Raw genomic sequence first — 17,174 nt, 5'->3', positions numbered from 1 at the left:
GGTCCAAATTATGGTCCCTACTTATTGCACAAGGTTTGGATTCAGCACCAGTGCACTTTCTTGCTTACCGGCATAAGGATATGAAGTCTAGGGTTTGCATTAGTATACAGGGAAAGGACTCATGAGATATAAGCATTCACCGTGGAGCGAGACAGGGCTGTGTGCTGGCTCCCCTATTATGTATTTCAAATATCAACGAGCTCCATCCATTTTTAGCACACATCTCCCCTGATGTACCTAAAATTAGAGTTAAGATGTTACTTTGCTGTGTCTTATCTCAGCAGCAATTGTGGAAGGTTGTGAAAGTCACTGGGGTTGGAACATTGAGATGTCATCAATGGGTAGAAGGTTTGATATTTCATCAGGGTTGGAATGCGAAAGGAGATCCGAGAAGGTGAGCAGTTGTGCGAGATATTGCTGCTTGGAGGGTTGGTGGTTCTATGCTGTATTCTAAATAAAAGGTTCCCAAAACCACCTGGAGAGTGACCTGTTTTGCATCTTAGTGTACGTACTCTCCTTTATGCAGACAATGCAGTGCTTATGGCACACACCCCTATGGCACTGCATCAGCTGGTGTTTGCCTTTGCTGATTTTATGGCCTCACTGGACCTGCAGACTAATTTTACAAAATACCATATCCTGTGGTCCAAGGTGCACAAAACTGATTGGTTCAATTGGTTCTAACTGAGCAGTACCAGTACTTTTCTCTACCATGGTGTCATCTTTTCAGCCCGAGGGTCATGGACTCCTAGCATTGTGCATGGTCAAACCAAATTGTTGATGGCTATTGGTTCCCTATGCAGCCTCCCACGACCAGCGGGGGGAGGTTTCTGGACACTTTTCTTAAAAATATACAAATCATAATGTATACCTATGGCTATGTATGGGGCAGAGCTATAGGGTACCTCACAAAGCAGGGCTTTACACCTTGAAGAGAATAGATTTTGTAGAAAAATCCTCTGTCCACATATCATCTTCGCACTTCATCCGCCACAACAAACTTAGTCTTCCCTATTTAGCGGACCGGATTAGTGCCCGGCCTGCTTTATTGTAGCACACAATCTTGAGGAATACAGAGGCTGGGTTATCGAAAGATATTTTAATGGACTGTCTTTCCCTTGACAGAGTTCTTCTCATTCCTTGGCTGGCCTATGTCAAGGCTGAATACTGTAGGATTGGTATGCAATCTGGCTTTACGGATCCGTTAACATGTACCACCCTAAGCAAAAAGGTTATTGCACAAACACTTTATAATTATGAGGACTCCGACGTTTAAGGGAATTAGAAGGGAAAACTAATGTTATTGATTATCTTACTCTTATTGATTTTGACAGCCCCACTAACTATATTTGGGGTGCACGTGGTCGATGGGAACCTTCTCTTCTCTTTCGCTTCTGATCAGACACAGTAAAATATCTGTTATGTTTCCACCTGGGTTTTTCGCAGAACCTTGCGCCAGTCAATGTTACATTTTGCATTTTTTTTGTAAATGTTATATAAGGTATACTAGACTGTTTTTTTTTTTGTAAAAAAATTTAATTCGTCAAAGACACATCCAGCGAAGCTCTGTGACCCAGAGACTTCAACCATATCAAAAGACAACATACCAGTTTTGACATTTTTCTCATGAAGTATCGTATACAGACTACAAAAGAGACATGCAGAACCAAAGCAGTCCCCTCCCTTAAAAAAACATAACACCACCCCCCACCCCACTCCCCCACCCATCGCACTGTCCATCCAGTCAAGGCAGCAGATCTATGCACGACTACTATTCTGTTCCGTCCATGACCCATACCCCCCAGACCCGGCTGTGCCTGGTACTCCAGTGTGCCATGCCTCTTTAAAGCTAGAGGGAGATGGTCCACCACCCACCCAACTATTCCTCCAATATGGGCTCTAAGTCCAGTCCCCTGTAATCCGCCCAGCGCTTCCGTACTAGACTGTTTTTAATTTCATTTTTAAACAATTGTCATAGCATTAGACAATACAGGCCCGCTCTTAGAATTTTTCTTTAACTATGGAACAAAGAAGTTGTTTAGCATGTTAAGGCCTTTCTCAGATCTGCTGTATGAGCTCGTAGGTCTATATTATTTTAATCTTTTGCTGCTAATATGACTACATTATTGATTGTTTCTTATATTTTTACATTTTTAATATGTATTCGTTTTATTGTATTTTTATGAAGTGTATGTTTTATCACTCAGTCTTACTGTATTCACTGTGCGACACTTTTATGGACACTTTAATGCATACAAATTGTTTTTTAATTTAATTGAAAATGGGGGGAATCAACTGCTCTCATTCTGACTTACTGTTAAGCTATATATATTGTGTTAACACATTAATCACACAGTGCTTAACCAGAATAATTTGAGTTTGATGAACTCATGGTAAAGGTTTAAGTGGCAAACAACAAAATATTCTTCCCATGGAAATCCCAAGAAGTGAGAGATAGATTTCTTGTCCTGAGAGTTTGGTTAAAATGATGCACTGAATACATTTTGTTGTTTCCTTATTCCATCACCAGGGCCCTTTGATGGCATTGCAGGGCTAGGCTATGGATTTAACTCTAATGTGTAAGTTGTGAATAGATTCCACTCCAGGAAACAAGAAGATGATCCTTCATCCACCTGTTCTGTCTGCCATGTTTTACATACATACAATGTGGAGACGTATGCGTGTGTTGCTAGATGTAATCCATGCCTGTTCTCTGAAGATTGTGTGTCATTTTGCCCAAATATCTGCAGCAAGCCCCGTGTGTGTATACTTAACTCCCCAGGCCAAGAGCACCACCATTGCATCGCTACACTGGTGCTTAAGATGTGGTAGAGCCAACAAATAATAAACTTGTCCTAAGGGGCGCTGGGGTGGTCCTGGCAAAATTGTTTCTCTGGTGAGTGAAAGCTGCAAAACATTTGAAACAGAACAAGTATGGCCAACGAAAAATTGCAGCTAGTAAAAAGTTTGCTTACTATTTCTAGAAAAAAAAACTTCACCAAGACATAAAATCATTTTGAAATTTGAGTTTTATTTTTCTGGCATAATTCAAAATCCAAATGTCTACACAACAAATTATTATATTGGCTTCATGCAATATTAACAACCAGATTAAATTGAAGGCCATGTTACAATGGTTGGTCTCTGCACAAATTCAGATTATCCTTGAGAAGACACATTTAAAAGGAGAAACATTTCCCTGCAAGCTACAGAGTTTCATTTCCCAGGCCTTTTTTGCTTCTGCAGGGGCTACTGTTAGAGGGGTAGCAATATTGTTTACACATCACTGTCCTGGGGAAATTTAGCACATTCAAAAATATCCTAACACTAGATGGATTATTGTAAATTGGAAGATGAGTAATCACATTTTTCAGATAGTTCATTTTTATGGTCCAATTCCGGATGACACGTTCGCACTGTAGGGTCTTCAAGACACTCTTTCTCTACTACTTCCAGGTCATATTATTACAGGGGGTGATTTCAACGTAATTCAGAATCTACAGCCTGATTCTTCCCGAAAGAATAAAAATCAATATAAACCAAGAGTAGCAAGATGTGTTGCCACCCTTATTCAAGAATTTGCTCTGTTAGATCCTTGGCAAATTTAGCATCCTCAGGCACGCGGATATACTTGTTTTTCGAAAAGATACAACTCCGCATCAAGTATTGATTTTTTTTTTATCTCACATTACTGAGAACGAGGTGAGAGCCAGATTCTTGTAAACCCATTTTCAGATCACTTTGTCCCGGTAATAGAAATCAAAGTTAACTTAGCTAGACGCAAGCATCCTCGTTGGACTTTAGATAAGACTCTCTTAACTGAGGAAGAATGGGAAAAGAGGATGAAAATAAAAATTAAGGAGTTTTTAGAGAAAAATAAGGGGTCTGCCCCCCTTATTTTTGTCTTGGAGGCCTGTAAAGCTTATATAAGAGGCAATATAATTTCATACAAGTCTAATATAGCTAAATCAAGAAGGGCAACTGCTCCGGCGCTACAGCACAACCTAGATCAAGCAGTCTAGAGACATTTAATCCATTATTCCCCAACCTCAAAAAATAATGTGGCTAAAGCACGAACCGATTTAAAAGCTTTATATGCGTCCACTATCCTAGATAATCAAAATACATGCTTCCAGAAACTCTATGAGGAAAGTGAATATGCCGGTAAACTTCTAGCATGTTCTTTAAAAAAAAAAGAGAACTAATAAAGCAACGATCAAGACCATTTTCGATGAAAACAGAATTCAAAGAGTAGACCAAATGGCAGATATTGGAACAGTTTTCTTGTCTCATTACAAGACAATATACTCATCTCCATCTTTAATCTTTTCTTTTTCCATAGAAGAGTTTCTCAATCCTATTCAATTACCCAAAATCAATGATCTTCAGCAAACACGTCTAATGGCTCCAATTACTATAGCAGAAGTTCGGTGGCGATCAAGGGGTCCGCTAATGGTAAAGCATGCGGCTATGATGGTTTTCCATTCAAATTTGACAAGATCTTTTTACGTCAATTAACGGAAATTTTAGTCGAACTCTTTATTCGATCTTAAAAGGAAATTATCTCTCGAAATCCTTTTCCGAAGCAGTTATTATAAGTTTCATTAAAAAAAGGGAAACCACCCAATAATACCGGTTCTTATCCCCCGATCAGTTTATTAAATACCGATTATAAATTGTTCACTACAATAATGGCACGAAGAAATACCATTGGTCCACGAAGATCAGTCAAGTTTTCTGCCTGGTAGAATGTTGGCAAGTAATACTAACTTTTTAATCCAGGCAATCGATTATTATGTACAAAAAGATATTGATGCCACGATAATTATGATTGATGCTGAAAAAGCTTTTGATCTTGTCTCTTGGAAAATCCTATTTGCGATTTGAAGAATATTTAGTTTCCCCCTCGAATTTATAAAGTTATTAAACAATCTCTATAATAACACCGAAGCAAAGATTATAATAAACTTCCAAATGGTAGGTACAATACAAATAAAACGTGGCAGTCGGCAAGGGTGCCCAATGTCTCCTGTTCTTTTTGCGCTATTTATAGAGCCTCTAGCGTCTTTACTACATCAGGATCCGCAAATTAGAGCACCTCTTCTGGGTGCTCCCAAATTTAAGCTCTTCGCAGATGAAATAATTCTAGATTTATCGGCCGAGCAACGTAACATTATGAAAGCCTTTAAAAAAATCTAATTGTTCTCCGATCTGGGTGGATACAAGATTAATCATTCCAAATCTGAAATTCTTCAGTTCAATTGCTCTGACCAGGTCCTTCCATCAGAAATGCAGAATCAGGTATGCTCTTCACGAGCAATTAGATACCTAGGGATATATTTCTCACAGGATCCGTCCCAGCTATATCCGTTAAAATATGAAAGTACACTTATGAAAGCAAGAAATCTTTTAAAACAGTGGCAGAAACAACCACTCTCTTTGATAGGCAGAATTACGGTTGTCAAAATGATGATTCTGTCTTTCTTTCTTTTCGTCTTTTCAAATCTATTAATCAAAGTGCCTTTAATGGTTTGGTAGTTTGTCTGGTCTGGCAGGAAACCTCATACGAAACTAGAAACTTTAAAATTACTGATTATAGATGGTGGACTTGCACGACCTCATTAAAAAAAATATTATCAAGCAGCAATTTTTGATTGGTGTATAAGGTTACTTACTAGACGTAATATGGGATCCAATTTTTATTTGGAACAAATGGTTTTGGAATCCGATTCTCACCTTGCTCCTTTTATTAAAATTCAAAGGCTCCCAAAGCGAAGAAGATATAAGACTCTCAAAATTATTTCTGATAGGTTTTTTCAACTGAGATAGGAATAGTTTACAGCCTTTCATCCCAAAATGTTAATATCTCAAAGTAGAGAGATAGGCTGACAAATAAGCTTAAGAAATATAACATCAACAATAGGAGCAACAGGGGGATCAGGAAGTCATACTGCCCCCCCCACCCCATCAATTATAAACACAACCAGGTCTGACCTTCAAGAGCACCCAGTCACAAATTTTAGAGACTCCTGGGAGTTACTATACCCTTAAGAGAACACCTTCCCAGTACAGTTCCGTTAGACAATCCACAAACTGATTAGTCCTTCCTGCTCCAATTTAAAAAGAGATTGTCAATACCCACATCACATATAAATACCACAGTGGTAAAGAATCCTCACATCAATGTGTGTATCAAATTCATCAAATGACAGAAAGTAAAAAATGTGAGAACGGTTAGAAAGCACCTCACGTGCGCAAACCCACAGGGCTACTGGATGGTACTCTCCAGTATTCCCACGTTATCATCATTGGTTGCTTTCTTAACCTTAACAAAAAGAAGGAGAAAGGAAAAGAGTTGTGTGTTAGAATTCCACAGAAGTGGAAGGTAAAAACAACATAGAAAGTGTGTGACAGGCAATACTGAGGCTTCGTAATTCACTCAGTGTTCATTCGTCCACAACCGTGCAAAGAGAACAAAGTTCTCAACAGATTAGGTATCGCTCACACACAACACAACCTTTATTCAATGTTGTGAGCGTCCCCAGTTTAAAAAACAGGCATGTAACTGGTCATTTTCATTTGCCAAAGGCCAACATGTTTTGTTGCCAAACCATCTAGGCAACTTTGTCAGGGCTGTTGGGGCACCAATCTTAACCTCAGTCCTTTTTCACACCAAATATGTGGTTATTGATAAATGAAGAACGTGCCAGTCATAAACAACCCTACATCTAATTGAAATTATAACCCCTTACATCCAGACATATAATTAACGAGTGGTTGCTTGTGTCCAGCGTACCTACAACCACCTTCAGTACAGGAACCTGCGCAGAAATGGACGCATTCCACTTTGAAAACTGCAATTGTCAGTCCCCTCCTGCAATCACACACACAATGTATTATTCGTAATAGTCCACATGTCTTCACACAGCCGCATTGTGAAAGTATCACACTATTCCTTATGTACACTACCCACTATTAATAATGGTGGGACCCTCAAATGATTAAAACAATTGCTTCTCTAGTGGCATATTGGTATATTAATATATCAGCCGGTATTCTCATTAGACTTCCTCTCATAAAGCAGAGGTACCGCTACTCCACCTCTATTGCTGCACTGTCAATCTAATGAGCACATTTCGAGTGGCACTATAGCCAACTTTTTAAGCATAAAGGCCACGTTGCAGCTCTCTCGCCCTTTAAGAAGGCCACCCGCATGTTCCAACACTGTGAACGGCCCGTTCACAAAGGCCCATCTACCGGAACCCCATTACCGCATTCGTGAGCTCGCTGCACTTTCTCTCGTCCAGCCCGAACACCCGTCCCCGGCGCCAGTGTTTTTTTAATGGCGCCCGGGACCACGTGACGCAGAAGTGAAGCCCAAGGATTGATGTGAATGCGGCGGCCATCTTCAAGCGTGAAGCGCGTCCATATAAAAAGGTCAAATTTCAGCGTTGCAAATACCACTACCAATGTACAAAGTGTATTTAGGACCTCAAATACAATTAAATAATAATTATTTAATTGTAATATGTGTAGTTTGGAAAAAGAGAAGACTTACCAAGAACGGCCATAGGCAAATGTATACTCAAAAACACCTACCAGATCGGCGGCCATTTTGAACTGGTTTATTTGTGCTGGGCTCCTGCATTTTAAAGAAACCTCCCGCCTACATACTGATTTACATCAATCGCTATTTGATATCAGTCTGTAGTCCAACAAGACAACACCCAACTCGATTGCACTTCCTGGATGAGAAATATTGTAATGCATAGAATCGGGCATCAATTTCTGAATGGATCACCTGATGGCACATCACAAAGTATGAGTTTCCCTACAAATATACACGTGTTTGCCACCCTTGTACACAATCAAGGCAGTAACCTATCTTATTCTTCACACCCAAACTCAGTTATGCTTTCTAGAAGAGGGATATATTTGTCCATGAAGGCAAACATTAGTTTCAGAATAAAGCACCAAATGGCACATCAATGAATCCGGACTACCCTATACATATCAATGAGTGTGCCTTCCCAGCATAGGATCAAACATTAACCTATCTTATTCCACTCAATGGAATCATTTAGACTCTGGCGATCCACTTTCTCAGGGAAAATCCATTTCGCCTCCTTCCTAGCCAGGATATCGTCAATGTTGTATTTCTCTCCCACTACCCTCTCCAACACTGTCCATCTCAGGTCCCTGAGATCATGTTTAGAATCACAAAAGTGCTGGACGAGGCGTGTGGTAAGCTTTCCTGCTTTTAAGGTGCTTAAATGCTCTTGTATCCGTACCTTGACCTTCCAGGTTGTGAGGCCTATGTGATGCAACCCACACATGATCCTGAAGATCACGTGTGTGGTGCTTCAATTACGAAACTTGTTGAGGTACCATGTTTTACAGCTAACAAGTTTGACACTCTTTGTCGGTTCTGTGAGTCCACATACCGAGCAACCACCACACCTGTAATGCCCTGTGGGTAAACTTGATTCCTTCTTCTGTTGTTCCGGACGAGTATGGACCAACTTGTCCATCAAATTGGTAGCCCTCCTAAAGGCAAATCTGGGGGGTGGCATTTTCTTGCCCCCAGTATCCAACAATGGCCTATGTTTCCGTATAACCTGTCGGATTTGGGTCGAACGAGGATCAAAAGTTGTTACTACCGGTACACACGGATCCTTCTGTTTGTTAACCCTTTCTAGAAGTGCCTCCCGTGGTGTGTTAAGGCACGTTTATGGGCCCTTTTAATAACGTTGTTGGGGTATCCTCTGTTCTTAAGTTTCACTACTAAATCTTCAGATTGCTCCAAAAACGATCCAGTTAAGGAGCAATTTCCTCGATACCTCAAAAACTGCCCTACAGGCAAATTGTCACGGAGGGCTCAAGGGTGAAATGATCGATAGTGTAATAGAGAGTTCCGGTCAGTGGGTTTCTGATGTACAGCCGTCATCAGTCCGTTACTCTCTGCTGCGATATCTACATCCAGATATACAGCCGTTTCTTTGCTCTCACTCCAAGTGAACTGAAGGCCTTCATCTTGTGGATTCAGCCACAAGAGAAATTCCAAAAGTCTGACCTCTGATCCAGTCCATATACAGAGGACATCATCTATAAACCTCTTCCAGAGTGAAATATTCTCCTGGAAGGGGTTGGAGGGATGATAGACCACATTCTCCTTGAACTGGCCCACATAAATGCAGGCCAGACTCGGCGCGAATATGGCCCCCATTGATGTCCCTGACACTTGGAGATAAATCTGATCCTTATACGCAAAGAAATTTCTCTGAAGAGCAAGTTCAATGCACGGTAGTACAAATGTTTGGGGTACATCATAGACTCAATGTCTATTGTTATCAACAGCTGTCTAGACGGATTGTATTCTACTGTCTTTAGGATATTTAACACATCCATTGTATCCTGCATGAATGATCGTTGAGTAATAACAGATTCCCTAATGAAAAAGTCGGCAAACTGGGACAAAGGCTCCAGTACTGATTGTATCCCTAAGACAATCGGGCGGCCCAGTGGAGGATGCTGGGCTTTGTGGATCTTGGGCAAGATGTAGAACTGACTGCTCTAAGAAATATAACAGCCTGGGAGAGATTAGGAGTATATCGTTTTAAGGATCTCTTTGTAGGCGAGCAAATCAAATCCGGGAATCAAATTAAACAATCATATCCAGGACTTCTACTTTCTTTAATTTTCTCATTTTTTCAGTTTAGCAATTTTGTAAGAAATCTTCAACCTTTTTCAGATCCACAAATAGATCTGATCAGTCTTAATTTTTACGTAAAAGCAAGCCGAGGGATAGGTAATTGGTATAAAATACTACGCAGCTATCTTCAGATTAAAACCGTGCAGAAAACTCTCCAAATGATCCAAAACGTCGTTGGTTGTAGACTGGATATGCAATCATGGAAAGCCTATAATAGCTGGGTGCTAATTTCAAACATATGTCTTTCCTTTCGAAGTGGAATCTCTTCTACACTCCTTTCAAACTTGCTAAAATGCATTCTTCTATTTCAGGAGCATATTTTAGGTGTACACATCCTATTGGGGATTGGCTTCATATCTGTCTTGAATGTCGGGTTTTAGCAAAATTCTGGAATCAGATGTATCAGTGGCTTATCAACAAGCTTGAGATAAACCTAGTACCCGTACCAAATACGACGCTTTTAGGTATGACTAATTCACTTGCTTTACCAATTCGTCAGCAACAGTATGTATTTACAGCATCACTTGTTGCCAGTTCATTGATTTCGCAAAGATGGAAGGAAGCAGATCCTCCAATATTTTCGCAATGGTTGGCTAAGATGTCTCGCATTAAGTCAAAATAGAAATTATTTTCGCAAAGGATAGGAGCCTTAAGGAAATATAATGAAATATGGGGTGAGAACTGGGTCAAAATACGTTCTCATGCACACAAAGTTTCCTTTCAGATATATAAGGAAAATGCTACTTACCCAGTATGCATCTGTTCTTGGCATATAGAGCTGTAGAATCATACGCTTTAGCATAGATCGCCATCTAGTGTTGGGTCCGGATGTTTGCACTTTGTTTTTCTTCGAAGAAGTCTTTCCAGTCACGAGGTAGGTGACTCCTCCGTTCGGTGATAGTGCGCATGGGCATCGACTCCATCCTTAGATAGTTTTGCCATAAAGGGTGATGATGAAGTTAGCAAAAGTAGTAAAGAGATGTCCATGTATAATGTATCTAAGTAAGATAATACTGCAACAGATATAGGTACCCGAAGAGGGGGATGGGAGTAAATGATTCTACAGCTCTATATGCCAAGAACAGATGCATACTGGATAAGTAGCATTTTCCGTTCGAGGCATATGAGCTGTAGATCATCTGCTTTAGCATAGACTATACAGCAGTTATCTCCCAAGCGGTGGCTAACCTGTAGCTGTTGCAGTGGTTTGAAATAGTGTTCGTAAAACTGCCTGGCCCAGATTAGCTTGCTGTCTTGCTAGCACATCTACACAATAGTGCTTGGTGAATGTATGTGATGTAGACCATGCTGCAGCCTTGCAGATGTCATCTAGTGGTATATTCCCTAAGAATGCCATAGAAGTCCCTAGTTTGCATGTAGAGTGTGCTCTAGGAGGAATTGTTAATGTTGCTTAGCTTTAACGTAGCATATTTGAATGCACTTAACTATCCACCGTGCAATACCTGCTTTTGATATGGGATTGTCTTTATGCGGTGGTGCAAAAGCAACAAAAATTTGCTTGGTTTTCCTAAAAGGTTTTGTTCTTTCTATGTAGTATAATAAGGCTCTTTTAACATCTAATGTGTGAAGAGCACACTCTGCCACTGAATCTGGTTGAGGGAAGAACACAGGCAACTCGACAGACTGGTTGACGTGAAAGGCAGAAACGACCTTGGGAAAAAATTAGGGGTTAGTCCTAAGAACCACTTTGTTTTGGTGTATTTGTAAAAATGGTTCTTGTATAGTTAGTGCCTGAAGCTCACCCGCTCTTCTGAGAGATGTGATGGCTATAATAAAAACTACTTTTCAGGTGAGAAACTGTAGTTCACATTTGTGCAAAGGTTCAAATGGTGGACCCATGAGTCTTGTAAGAACTATATTGAGATTCCACACTGGAGAGGGTGGAAGTCTAGGAGGAATGATTCTCTTGAGGCCTTCCATAAAAGCTTTATTAGCGGGCACTCTAAACAGAGACAAGTGCGGTCTGTTTTGCAGGTTAAGCAGCTATTGCAGAAAGATGTAAGCGTATGGATGTATATGCTAAATTAGAACGTTGTAGGTGTAATAGATAGCAAATTATGTTTTGGATTGAAGCATCTAGTGGAGTGATTTGATTGTTGGTACAGTAAATTAAAAACCGCTTCCACTTTTCTGCATAGTATGCTCTTGTGGTAGGGCGTCTAGCCTCTTTGATGACATTCATACAGTCTAGCAGAAGAGTAATGTAGCCAAACTCTAGGATTTCAGGTGCCAGATTGCAAGGTTGAGATGACTTGGATCTGGATGTTTTATCTCTCCATGGATCTGAGTGAGAAATTTGGGGGAAAGGTGTTTTTGGTGAGGAACTACGAGAGTTCCAACAGTGTTGTGAACCAGGGCTGTCGGGCCCATGTGGCAGCAACCATGATTAGTGTCAGGGAATGCTGTTTGAGTTTGCGAACCACTAACAGAATTAGTGGGAGAGGTGGAAAAGCATAAGCAAATCTCCCTGACCAATTCATCCCTAGCGCCTTGCCCTTGGACAATGGGTGTGGATACCTGGACGCGAAGCTTAGGCATTTTGCGTTGAGGTGTGTGGCGAGCAGATCTATTTCTGGGTAGCCCCACATCTGGAAGAATGGGAGGAGGACTTGAGGATGTAGTTCCCATTCGTGTATCTGCTGTCGCTGATGACTGAGCAGATCTGCAATCTGATTGTGTTCTGCAAGGAGATATACTTTTTGAGGTATGGCCCATCTCCAGATGCTTTGAGCTAGTTGTGAAAGCTGTAGAGAGTGTGCCCCAGCTGTTTTCGTATGTAGCACATTGCAGTGATGTTGTCTGTACAGCTTTGCCTACTAGATGGAGTTGAAATGCTTTCAATGCTAGAAAAATTAATAGTAGTTCCAAATGGTTCATGTGGTGTTATTTTTGTTGTGCAGTCCACATGCCCTGAATGGTATGTTTTTGAAGATGAGCTCCCCAACCACTGAGCGATGTGTCTGCTGTGAGCACTATCTGTGGAACCGGGTCGACGAATGGCCGTCCCTTGGAAAGGTTTTGTATATTCCACCACTGCAGAGAGCGATGGGTGCGCCGTCCACCAACACTAGATCTGTTAACTGACCTTGAGCCTGGTTCCACTGACATGCTAAGCATTCCTGTAGAGGACGCATTTGGAGTCTTGCATAAGGAACGATTAAAATGCAAGAAGCCATCATTCAGATCAATTGCATGAACACTCGGGCTGGTAATGATTGTTGAAGATTAAATTGGGATATTAGATTTTGTATGTTGCGGATCCTGACTGGATTGGGGAATGCTATAGCTTTGCGAGTATCTATTGTGGCTCCGAGATACGCTTGTGTGTTGGATGGCTGGAGATGAGACTTGGCGAGGTTCACAGTAAACCCCAAGTCGTAAAGCAGTTGAACTGTTTTCGGAGTGTGGTGTAGGCAGCTGTGTTGCGATCAGGCTTCTATTAGCCAGTCGTCTAGATAAGGGAAGACGTGAATGTGCTGTCCTCTTAAATGAGCTGCGACTACTGCCAAACAATTGGTGAAGACTCTGGGTGCCGTAGTTACTCCGAATGGGAGAACTTTTAATTGATAATGTTGCCCGTCCACCACAAACCTGAGATATTTTCTGTGAGCCGGGTGAATGGGAATATGGAAATAGGCGTCCTTTAAATCCAATGTGGATAGAAAATCGCCGGCTGAAGCAGTGGGAGCACCTGTTGAAGTGTGACCATGTGGAAGTGGTCTGACTGAATGTAGAGATTTAGCTGCCTGAGGTCTCATACAGGCCTGAGAGAGCTGTCCTTTTAGGGAATTAGGAAATACATGGGGTATACTCCGTTCCCCTAGTGATGAAATGGGACTGGTTCTGTAGCATGTTTTTCCAAGAGTGAGAGAACCTCTTGTTTTAAGAGGGTGAGATGTTCAGGTGACATTGCACGTGCTTTTGGAAGAATAGCTGGGGAGTGCTTGTAAGCTCTAGGCAGTACCCATACTGGATAATTTGTAGTACCCACTTGTCTGAGGTGATTGAAAACCAAACAGGAAGGAATTGTGAGAGACGTCCCCCGACAGGGGTGGAATGATCGGGGGTAGCGGAAGGAAGTCACTTGTTTGCGGGGGAGGTGCGTGTGGAGTTACCTCTGCCTCTTCCCTTATTATTGTTTCCTCTATAACCTCCTCAAAAAAATCCTCTGGAAGAGGGGGATTAGTTGTTACCCTTGTAAGAGGAGGAGGGATTTTCAGTGGACACCGTTTTTGAACCACCCCTGTAAAAGGAGCGGCAAAAGGAACCCCTATTAGTAGGCCATTGTAAAGCCCCCATAGACTTTGTGACCTCTGTGTCCTTCATCTTTTCCAGCGAGGTATCGACAGCTGGTCCGAAAAGATGCTCTTTATCAAAAGGCTGGTTAAGTATGGAGTATTGTACCTCCTGCTTGAATCCAGAAATCCTAAGCCAAGCATGCCTGCGCAGTAGCACACTAGTAATGACTGCACGAGCTGCTGTGTCTGCTGCATCTAGTGCACATTTAATGGAAGTGTTAGTGATGAGTTTACCTTCCTGAATAAGGTGATTAGCTTTAGCTTTGTACTCATCGGGTAAGTGTTACATGAGTTTCTCTAACTCATCGTAATGAGCCCTATCATAGCGTGCTGGCAGAGCCTGAGCATTGGCAATACGCCAATAATTTGCCGCCTGTGAAGCCACTCTCTTGCCTGAGGCATCAATGAGCTTGGACTCCTTGTCGGGAGGGGGTGCCTCGCCTGTGGTTTGAGAGTTAGCTCTCTTGCAAGCGTTAGAGTCTACAAGAGAGTCTAAAGGCAACTGACCTTTGATGTAAGCAGGATCGGTAGGAGCTGGTTTATATTTCTTGTCTACTCTGGGTGTGAGTATTCTTGCCCTAACTGGGTCTTTAAATTCTTTGTCTGTGTGCTTTAACATGGCCTTTTACATTGGTAAAGTGAGAGTAGATCTTTAGGAATGAGTGAATGTCTCAACGAGGAAATCCTCTTCTAGAGGCTCTTTATGGAGCTCCACCCGTGATGTTGAGCAGCCCTGTTAATGAGCTGAGCAAATTCAATGTTGTCATCAGGTGGAGAGGGTCTAGATGGATACAGGTCAGGGTCGTTGTCTGTATCTGGTTCCCTATGATAATTTTCCCAAGGGTCAGTGTCTTGTGGTATATCCTGATCCTGTGGTATATCCCCATCCCCATCTCCATCCCCATACTCTTCATCCTGTGGGTCAGGTGAAAGTGGAGGTAGTGGTAAATGTGATGGTGTGATAATCAAATTCGGGTTAGGGGGAGGAGAGGGAGGTAGAATGTAAGGGGGAGAAGGGTTAGTACCATGTCCTTTTTTTAAAGAGGTATAGGGCAGTCCTCTGCAAGATCAATCTTCTGTTTTTTAGGAAGAGTGGCATGGATGTGTCCTGTTTCAGGGTTAATGACAAGTTTTTTCTGTTTTGGATCCAAAGGTAGTTCTTCAGACCGAGGCTCTTAGGATGGAGTGTCCTTTTCTTTATGTGCTGGTTTGGGCGTCGAAGGTTTCAGCTTCGAGCCTTTTGGCGTCGAAGGTTTCGGCTCCATGTGTTTAGACTTAGGTGGTTTCGGCTCCAAACCTTTCAGTGCTGAAGATTTCAGCTCCGAGCCTTTTGGTGCGGAAAGTATCGGCTCCGAGGCTTTAGGCGTTAAGGATTTTGGCTCCGAACCTTTCTTCGGTGTCGAAGGTGCCTTCGGTCCCCGTGGTGTGGTGACCGGCAGATGTTTTGACTTATGTTTTCGGTGCTGAAGGTGTTGGTTCAGCACCAGAATGGAGCTGGCTCGAGCCTGAGTCGGAAGGCTTTCCTTTATGTTTCGTAGCCGGGCTGGAGGGCGGGGCCTCAAACATTTTGTCGGTGCCGACCTGAGCCCGACGGTGAAGGGGTTACCAGAGCCTTTACCTTATGTTGACTGGGCACAGGGGGATCTGTACTCACGGTATCCTGACCCGGAGTGATGTGCTGTTCTTCTTCCATGTCGGAGTCGGCTTTGGACACGTAGATCAGTTCTTCGTCCTCAGCTCCTTCAGCTGGATGGTGGATATTGGAATCTTTGCCAAAGATGTCTGGTACGGAGCCGCTGTGATGTTGCATCTTGTGGCGTCAAGCCCGATGATCACAAATTGCCTTTTTCGATCGGAATCATCGACACGTTCTTTTCGTCGTGTTCCTGGGGTAAGCAGAGGTTGCAAACCTCGTCCAAGTCGGTGCGTGGGAACTTAGCACGACACCCGGGACATAGCTTAAATGGAGTTGGTTCCATTGACTGCTAGCGTGGTCGGCACCTCTAGGCCTGACGGCCTGCCTCGAGTTTCCCGAAAGAAGGTTTTCTTAGTTGAGACGATGCGCGTCAAATGGGGAACCGCGATCGATAAAAATACGGTCGAGGGTAGTGGATTGCGTGTCGAAGGGGTTCGAAGACGATACCGTACTGGAGCACAGCAATACACATCCAAACCCAATAGCGGAAAAAACAATCTAAGGCTGGAGTCCATGCCCATGAGCACTATCACCGAAAAGAGGAGTCACCTACCCCCCATGACTTGAAAGACTTCTTCGAAGAAAAACAAAGTGCAAACATCCGGACCCAACACTAGATGGCGATCTATGCTAAAGCATATGATCTACAAACAAATGGGGGATGGGAGCACACTGCCTCACCTCCCAGCACAGTTCGCCCCTTAGCATTGTGGTAAATGCAGTTCACAGTGATTTCTTACTTGAATTTTAGCTGTAGTGGTTCACCAAAGTTGGTGCAGGTTAGTGCTGTGAATCTCTAGACACATGTGTTTCTGGATATTATCCGTCTTCAGTTGAGATAAAAAACGAAAATTCCTTCTGGGGTTGCTGGAAAGGCTGCCATAGTCTCTCAGGTCTCAGTACCTCTCTCTGGCGCACAGGTGCATCGCCAAGAGCTCGTCAGCTCAGTGGCTCAAGGGAGCCTTTTCAAACAAATGGGGGATGGGAGCACACTGCCTCACCTCCCAGCACAGTTCGCCCCTTAGCATTGTGGTAAATGCAGTTCACAGTGATTTCTTACTTGAATTTTAGCTGTAGTGGTTCACCAAAGTTGGTGCAGGTTAGTGCTGTGAATCTCTAGACACATGTGTTTCTGGATATTATCCGTCTTCGGTAGAGATAAAAAACGAAAATTCCTTCTGGGGTTGCTGGAAAGGCTGCCATAGTCTCTCAGGTCTCAGTACCTCTCTCTGGCGCACAGGTGCATCGCCAAGAGCTCGTCAGCTCAGTGGCTCAAGGGAGCCTTTTCAAACAAATGGGGGATGGGAGCACACTGCCTCACCTCCCAGCACAGTTCACCCATTGCATTGTGGTAAATGCAGTTCACAGTGATTTCTTACTTGAATTTTAGCTGTAGTGATTCACCAAAGTTGGTGCAGGTTAGTGCTGTGAATCTCTAGACACATGT

This window comes from Triturus cristatus, chromosome 2_2 (genome assembly GCF_964204655.1).
Source record: "Triturus cristatus chromosome 2_2, aTriCri1.1, whole genome shotgun sequence".
NCBI lineage: Eukaryota > Metazoa > Chordata > Amphibia > Caudata > Salamandridae > Triturus > Triturus cristatus.
This window is presented reverse-complemented; position numbering follows the sequence as displayed.